Source organism: Prinia subflava, chromosome 10 (assembly GCF_021018805.1).
Source record: "Prinia subflava isolate CZ2003 ecotype Zambia chromosome 10, Cam_Psub_1.2, whole genome shotgun sequence".
Lineage (NCBI taxonomy): Eukaryota > Metazoa > Chordata > Aves > Passeriformes > Cisticolidae > Prinia > Prinia subflava.
The window spans coordinates 5,158,048-5,164,510 of NC_086256.1; the positions used below are offsets into that span (position 1 = coordinate 5,158,048).

Consider the following 6,463-nt stretch of genomic DNA (forward strand, 5'->3'; position numbering starts at 1 on the left):
CAGACTAAGTATGTATATATATCTATGCACATATATATATAAACTGCATATTAAAGCTTTGAATTTACTTCCCTTAGCTACAGGTTGTTGCTTTTCAACACAAATAAATTTGCTGTAGACAGGAAGAAACATCCTTCTTTCAGCTTAGACCTAACTTTGCATTCAAATAACCAGTTTGTTATGGGGGTACTGACTTTGGTTTGTTCACTGCAGAAAAAGCAGAGTACCAAGAGAAATGCTTAGTGCTTTAATGTTTCAGCACTTAAGTCACCAATTCTAGAGAAAAGAGTTCTGAAGGCCACAGAGCTCTAGCTTCATGTAAAACCAGGGTCCAGAGAAATTAATATAATCAACAACAACCAGTTCAGTCAGAAATTCTGCAAACATTAGAATAATTCACGAATATTTGACTAGAATGGTAATTTCTAAAAATGCAAAGCCATTTCAATTCACTTCTCACTTATTATTCAGTACACTACTCCTAACACATTTATATCTTGTAAAATGCTCCTCAGCAAGGAATAGAAAGATAGCTAAACATTCTGCTTTTCTGACAAGACAGTTTTGTAAGCTGTAAAATACACAGTAGCATTCTAAAAAAGTGAATAAAATTCACTACTTAATGTTGCTCAAACACATGAAAAATTAACCAACAAAAGATCTTATTTTCCCAACCAGGACATTAAAACCAGCCTCTCAAACATGAGCTTGATTATGTAGATATGCACAGTACCTATTCACACAGGTACTATTCCCTGAGGATACATCACTTTGTGGATAATTAAGAATTCACTTTTGATGATGCAGAAATTATCCTTACAGAAGACACCAGTCTGGCCTCTTCATTTCAGTTACAGCTCAGGCTGAACAATTTTATTGCCAGTCACTCAAAACCCTACAGATTATCCGCTCTAAACACAGTTTGATTATTTTACTTGCTCAGCAGCCTGGTTTAGTGGAAGATGTCTCTGCCATTGGACTAGATGACCTTTTGAAGGTCCCTTCCATCCCAAACCATTCTGTGATTCTGTGATGCAGCTCACACAAAGTCAGACACTTGTGACTGCATCAGTTCTTTATGTGTTCTCCAAAGAGTGACTCATTCCTGCTCCTGCTGAGAAACTGCCCCTCACAATTATCATGTGTTTTATGCTTTTAGCAAGGATTCTGCTGAAAATTGTAAATTCTGCTTTGGAATCTTCATTACAGAGTAACACTGCTGGGATATTGCAGCTAAAGATCACCTCTGTCCTTTGCCAGAGGTATTTACAGTTTTGCTTTCAGGAGCACAAATGGGATTTTTCCCCTAGGGAACAAATACCTTGTAAGGTTCTGAGCCTGTATTCTGATCACAGTTCAATGTACAGTTTACCTTGTGTTTTTTGAGAGCTAGCCTGTATTTTCCTTACCTCTTTCCAAAAGAAACATCTTGCACATCTCTGCAAAAGGCAAAAAAGTCACTGGATGAAACACTGGCCCTCCAACTGCAGTAACTTGCTTTGCAAGTTTCTGGTTTCTTCACCAAATTTATTTCTCTCAGCTGTGGCTCTCATTTAGTCAGATGTAAAAGATTTGTATTGGAGGGAAGAAAGTCTCGTGTCTGGTATAGATGAAATCAATCTTGTAGGACTGCTGTGCTTGAATGTATCAGAAGACATAATGTAGGAAATCACACTTGAAATACACTGAGCTGAGAAGTGAACTGTGGCCAATACTAAATACATTTGTGTGACTGCTACAAGGTCCCTATTGGGTCTCTGTAGGCTCTGAGCCCTATTTTATTTGGTTTTCCCTGCTGGAGATCCCACTACATTGTGATACATTCTAGCTCTGTTTCTGCAAAGATTCTTCATTTCTTTATTCTCTCACTCAACTTTGAAAACAGAGTTTTCCAGAGTTTTTTCAAACCGCTTGGAAGGGAGGTTTATACTCTAGGAGAAAAAAAAATTAAAACTGCCTTTAATTATAACCTGCTGCTCTAGAACACTAGCACAAGGGACACCGTGCACACCAAGTCTGTACACAAGCTGTGCTTCCACAGGCTTCTATAATTTAAACAGCTCTCAAACATCATTTTTCTGCAAACATTTCAAGTCCAAAAAAGGTTAAGACCATTGGTCTGACAAAACCAGGACAAGAAGAGAATTAACTGCCTGACTTTGCTCAGTAGGACTGAGGTCAGGTATTGAACAAAGCCTTCCTGACTCAGCTTCAGCTACTACAGCACCCTGCCTCATGAATCACCCACTAAGAGCTAGTTTATTTAACATCTACTTAGAATCTGTATGATTTAAACACTGTAATAATCACTAATCAATTTGACAAGCTTGAGCTTAAAAGAGGGAAAGCCTAAAACTTGGTCTAAAAATATGCTTGACCAATTCTTTTCCTACAGTTACACAAAGACGTTAATTTCTTTATATTGCTGTATAAATATATGGAACTCTCATACAGAGAGGTCCTCAAAAACAGACTTGAACTGAAGGTAACACAATCATACTGAAATAAATGGACAGTCTTGAAGGCACAGCACTCTCCTGCTTGCAGTGTCCTTTATTATAGCACTGGGTCCTTTCAGCAGGCAGACTGAAAATTGCTTACCCCAGAAGGCAAGTGCCTTCTTGAGCTCCAGTCCTTTCTGTGGCTACAAGAGCAGTTTGGATTATCTATTGCATGAAATACACATTTCACCTCTATTTCTTCAATATAATCCACCTGCATGTTTTCTAGAGAAACTTCTTTACTTGGTTTGACTTAGAGTAATGGGAAATTCACACCACCCTGTTGGCAATTTGTTCCCCTGGTTAACTCTCTTCCTGTAAAATTTCACTTTTGAACTTGGAAACTGGTGTCAACAAACCCAATTTGTTTAGCCAGTATGAAGCACTGTAAAGATATAAATTGGTCTGAAAGAGTCAGATTTCATTTGACCTTGAAGCTTAGACTGAAGTTCAACATGAATCAGCACAAGTCTCATTAGGGCTAAATGTCCATTATAGCTAATGGAATCCAAAGCCATGAATAACTGTGTTGAATTACTTAAAAAACAAAAGCCTTCTAGGTTAAGTCTTAAATGTTTTCCTTTCCTGTTTTGATGCTACAGGTTTGGTAGTTTTTATATTTAGACTTCTCAAAACGAAATAATAGTCTGAAAGCAAGAACTTGTTAAATGGGTGTCAAATGTAAAGCTGTATCAAGTATGGATAATGTCTTTTGGGCTTGATTTATACTGTGAAAGTCAATACCATAAATGCTGTCCCAAACTCGGTTTTAGCTGTAGTTATCACTCACTGCCATCCTGCCACCATCACTAGCTTGGCCTGGTGCACCTTCCTCGGAGCTCTGTCAGAGGGCTGCTGCTTATCAAACACCAAGGGACCACGGGATAACCTTCTCCATGGAAATCTGCCTCTCAGCACCGCCAAGGCTGTAAAATCAGGGAATATTCCGAAGTGAAAGGGGCCCACAATGACCATTGAGTCCAGTCCTGAAGGGACTAGCCCATGTGGGGACAGAGCCTCGGCGCTCACAGCAGGGCGGGTTGCGAACCAGCAGCTCCGCCCCAGCACGAAGCCAGGGCTGGGCTCTACCCAAACCTCTGCCCGCACCGAGGAATTCCGCACCACGTCTGGCCACCGCGGCAGCCAAACTCTACGGGACTCACGAGTCAACCCCGGAGCCTGTACCTGTGTGCCCAGCGGCGTGGAAGAACAGTCCCTCGGCGCAGAGCCGAGGCGGGCCCGACAGCCGCGGGCAGCGCGGGCAGCGCGGGCAGTCCCCGCTCCCTCACGGGCGGGAGCGCCATGGCCGCGGCCTCGCCAGCGCCCCCTAGCGGGGGGCCGGCCCCGCTCCCTCATCGCCGCAAGTCGCTCCCAAAACTCCAAGGAAATAAATCGGGATTCTGATTTTCCGTCTCCCTTCACAGCGTTCCCTTGGAGTACGCCAGGTGCTGTGCATTGTAAGGCGAAAATTGTTATCCCTTTTTTTTTTTCCTTTTTTTTTTTGAGATTTGGCTGATTCATTTGTTGCATTTGTTTATATGAAAAAATACCGCGAGGTGTTCTGAGGGGAGACAAAGCTGGGACAGCAAGGAGAGCCAGGCGGGTGTGGGCTCTGCACAGCCCCGGGCACTGAGGGCACTTTGAGAGCTTTGGAGACAGGCAGGAAGGATTTGGAATCCCGAAGAACGTCGGGAATCAAAGAGACATTTCACAGCATGAGGAAGGGGGTGTAAAAAATCAGCCATCTGCAGGTACACGAGGTTTTGGAATTTCTGGAATTTAAGTGTATATTTACTGTTGGAAGAGCAGGAGAAACAGTCGATTTGCACCTTGATCAAAAGAATACATTTCTTAATGCAAAACAGAGCCTTTTGTAACAAACAAAAATGGGAAGGTTCTCCCAGGGAACTATGTATATGACTGTTATTTAAACCACATTCTCTAGAAAAAAAAGTTTGTAAAAAGAAATGTTTTGTATGCAGCTTATGTGGCTTGAGCACTTTCGAGTCTCTTGTACCAATAAGGCTGTAAAACCCTGACAGTAATTATTAAATGAAACCAGAAATGCCTGCACTGAAGGCAGTTGTGTAAAATAAAACAAACCAACTGTGTGAAATCACAACTAGATCCATATAGGGGATCACCCTGTGTAATCAGCAGCAAGGTCACCACTAATGGTGCCTGGCTGAGGACAACATCCAAAGAACCACCAAGAAGAAACGAGAAAAATGTTACCCGTTGTAATTGAAAGAAACACCAAAATAAATCTGCTTTTTGTGGGGGCTCGTTCCGAATTGTTGAAGCCAAGCTGACTTGTGTATGATAAGATGTACCTGTAATGATATATGGAAAAGTCAAATGCACCAGGTGGGTGTGTGGAGATGTCACTGCCTGGGTGTCTGTGGTGGATCTGGAGCTCTTTGGGCTGCAGTAAAACAGGCACTCAGTCCCTCTCGGATTTCAGGAAGTTTCCACAAGATCTCTCTTTACATTTGGATTTCTCCCTTACATTCTGGCAAGCTAAGCAGAGACATAACTCTGTGACTAATGCTAATGTTGCAGTAGTAAAATATTGGGCAAAAAATGGGAAAAGCAGACCCACTTGCCTATAAGAATAATTTAATTAAAGTTTTCACTGTCCTAAAATAGTTATGTTTCACATCGTAAATAATTTTTCTGTCATGAAAACTATTTTTTTAAAAGGAGATTTTTCTTTGCTGAAGCTGATTTTATTGGTAAGCAATTAAATATTTCTTTGGATTGCAGTTCAAAATTAATTACTCATTAATGTGGAAAAAACAGCTACAGTCTTGCTGTGGATTCAGAGGTTTCCAACTGGGTGCATCTAATTCCAAGAAGGAAAAAAAAAAACCTAGAAGGAGTATTATAATTCCTGTCATATGAAAACCTGCTTCAGTCCAGCTGTAGAAGCCAATAGCCCGAGAGTGTTAACACTGAGCAGTCTGCTGCAGGGAAATGACAGATGAATCCTACATATGTTTGCAGGATGGACATATTATACTATCCTTCTACAATCTCTTGGGTTTGTTCTCATTTTTCCAGAGCTCCTACCAAAAAAAAAAAAAAAAAGAAGCAGATCTACCATAATCTGAGGGTTTTAAGTGTCACAGACACTTCTGTATAAAATCTGGATCCTAAACTTGCATACCTAACCAATGCTGGCCACTCTCTACCCTCACAAGGAATTCCACTGAAAGTAATGAAATAATGAAATTAGATTAGTGGTGGTGGTAAATGTTAAAGAGCTGGCTCCTAATTCCAGGTTTTCTCCAAGGAATAAACAAGAGCTGGTGGCTCTGTAAGGACCCAGGGACTTGCAGCGAGGACAGAGAAGTGACAGTCGTGGCAGGTGTTAGGAATCACACCTTCAGAAGTTCAGCTCAAGGGAGGGAATCCTCAGAAATCTGAAAATAGTGATTATGACAACTGCATATATGCAGACTTCCTACTGCAACCAGTAGCAGCTTGCATGCGGAAGGATTTCAGAAGCAAAAGGAATCCTTTCCTTTTCCTTCACAAATTCTATTAATGCAACCAAAGTCGGTGTGGCTTCAGCCTTAATAAAAAACAATAAAATTCTGGGATGATTTAGGCTGGAACAACCTCTAAGTGACTTGTCTAATCCAAATCATTCCATTTCAATCCAAACTGATTTCATTATCCCTAAGTCATTTATTTAAATAAATGGAGTCAGAAGAGATCAGAGTTTAATTATTGGAAACACTGGTTGGCACTAAGTTTGGAATTAAAATTACTCACTTTGAAGTCCTTAAGTGCACAGCATGACAACACCAGTTGTCAAGGAATGTTTTTTTCCTTGGTTAAAAAGGACAAGCTGACCACAAAGTGGAAGAATGAAACCTTGAATTATCCACATAAGATAGTTCATCCTGTCAGCTCGAGAGCTACCCAATTTTCTTTCAATTATCTTATCAAGTCAT

The 6,463-nt window shown here is 40.9% G+C and overlaps 1 long non-coding RNA gene across 3 annotated transcripts in view; it reads right to left on the minus strand.

Annotated features, from left to right (window-relative positions):
* LOC134555462 (uncharacterized) overlaps positions 1-6,150 on the minus strand; it is a 65,329-nt gene extending 59,179 nt beyond the window's left edge. For 2 of the 3 annotated variants that reach the window (XR_010081430.1, XR_010081431.1), the window contains exon 1: positions 3,687-6,150. This is a non-coding gene — a long non-coding RNA (uncharacterized LOC134555462). Of the gene's footprint in view, positions 1-3,245; positions 3,428-3,686 lie in introns of all 3 variants that reach the window. The other variant, XR_010081432.1, reaches the window with a different exon arrangement.
* Between the last annotated feature and the right edge of the window lie 313 nt (positions 6,151-6,463).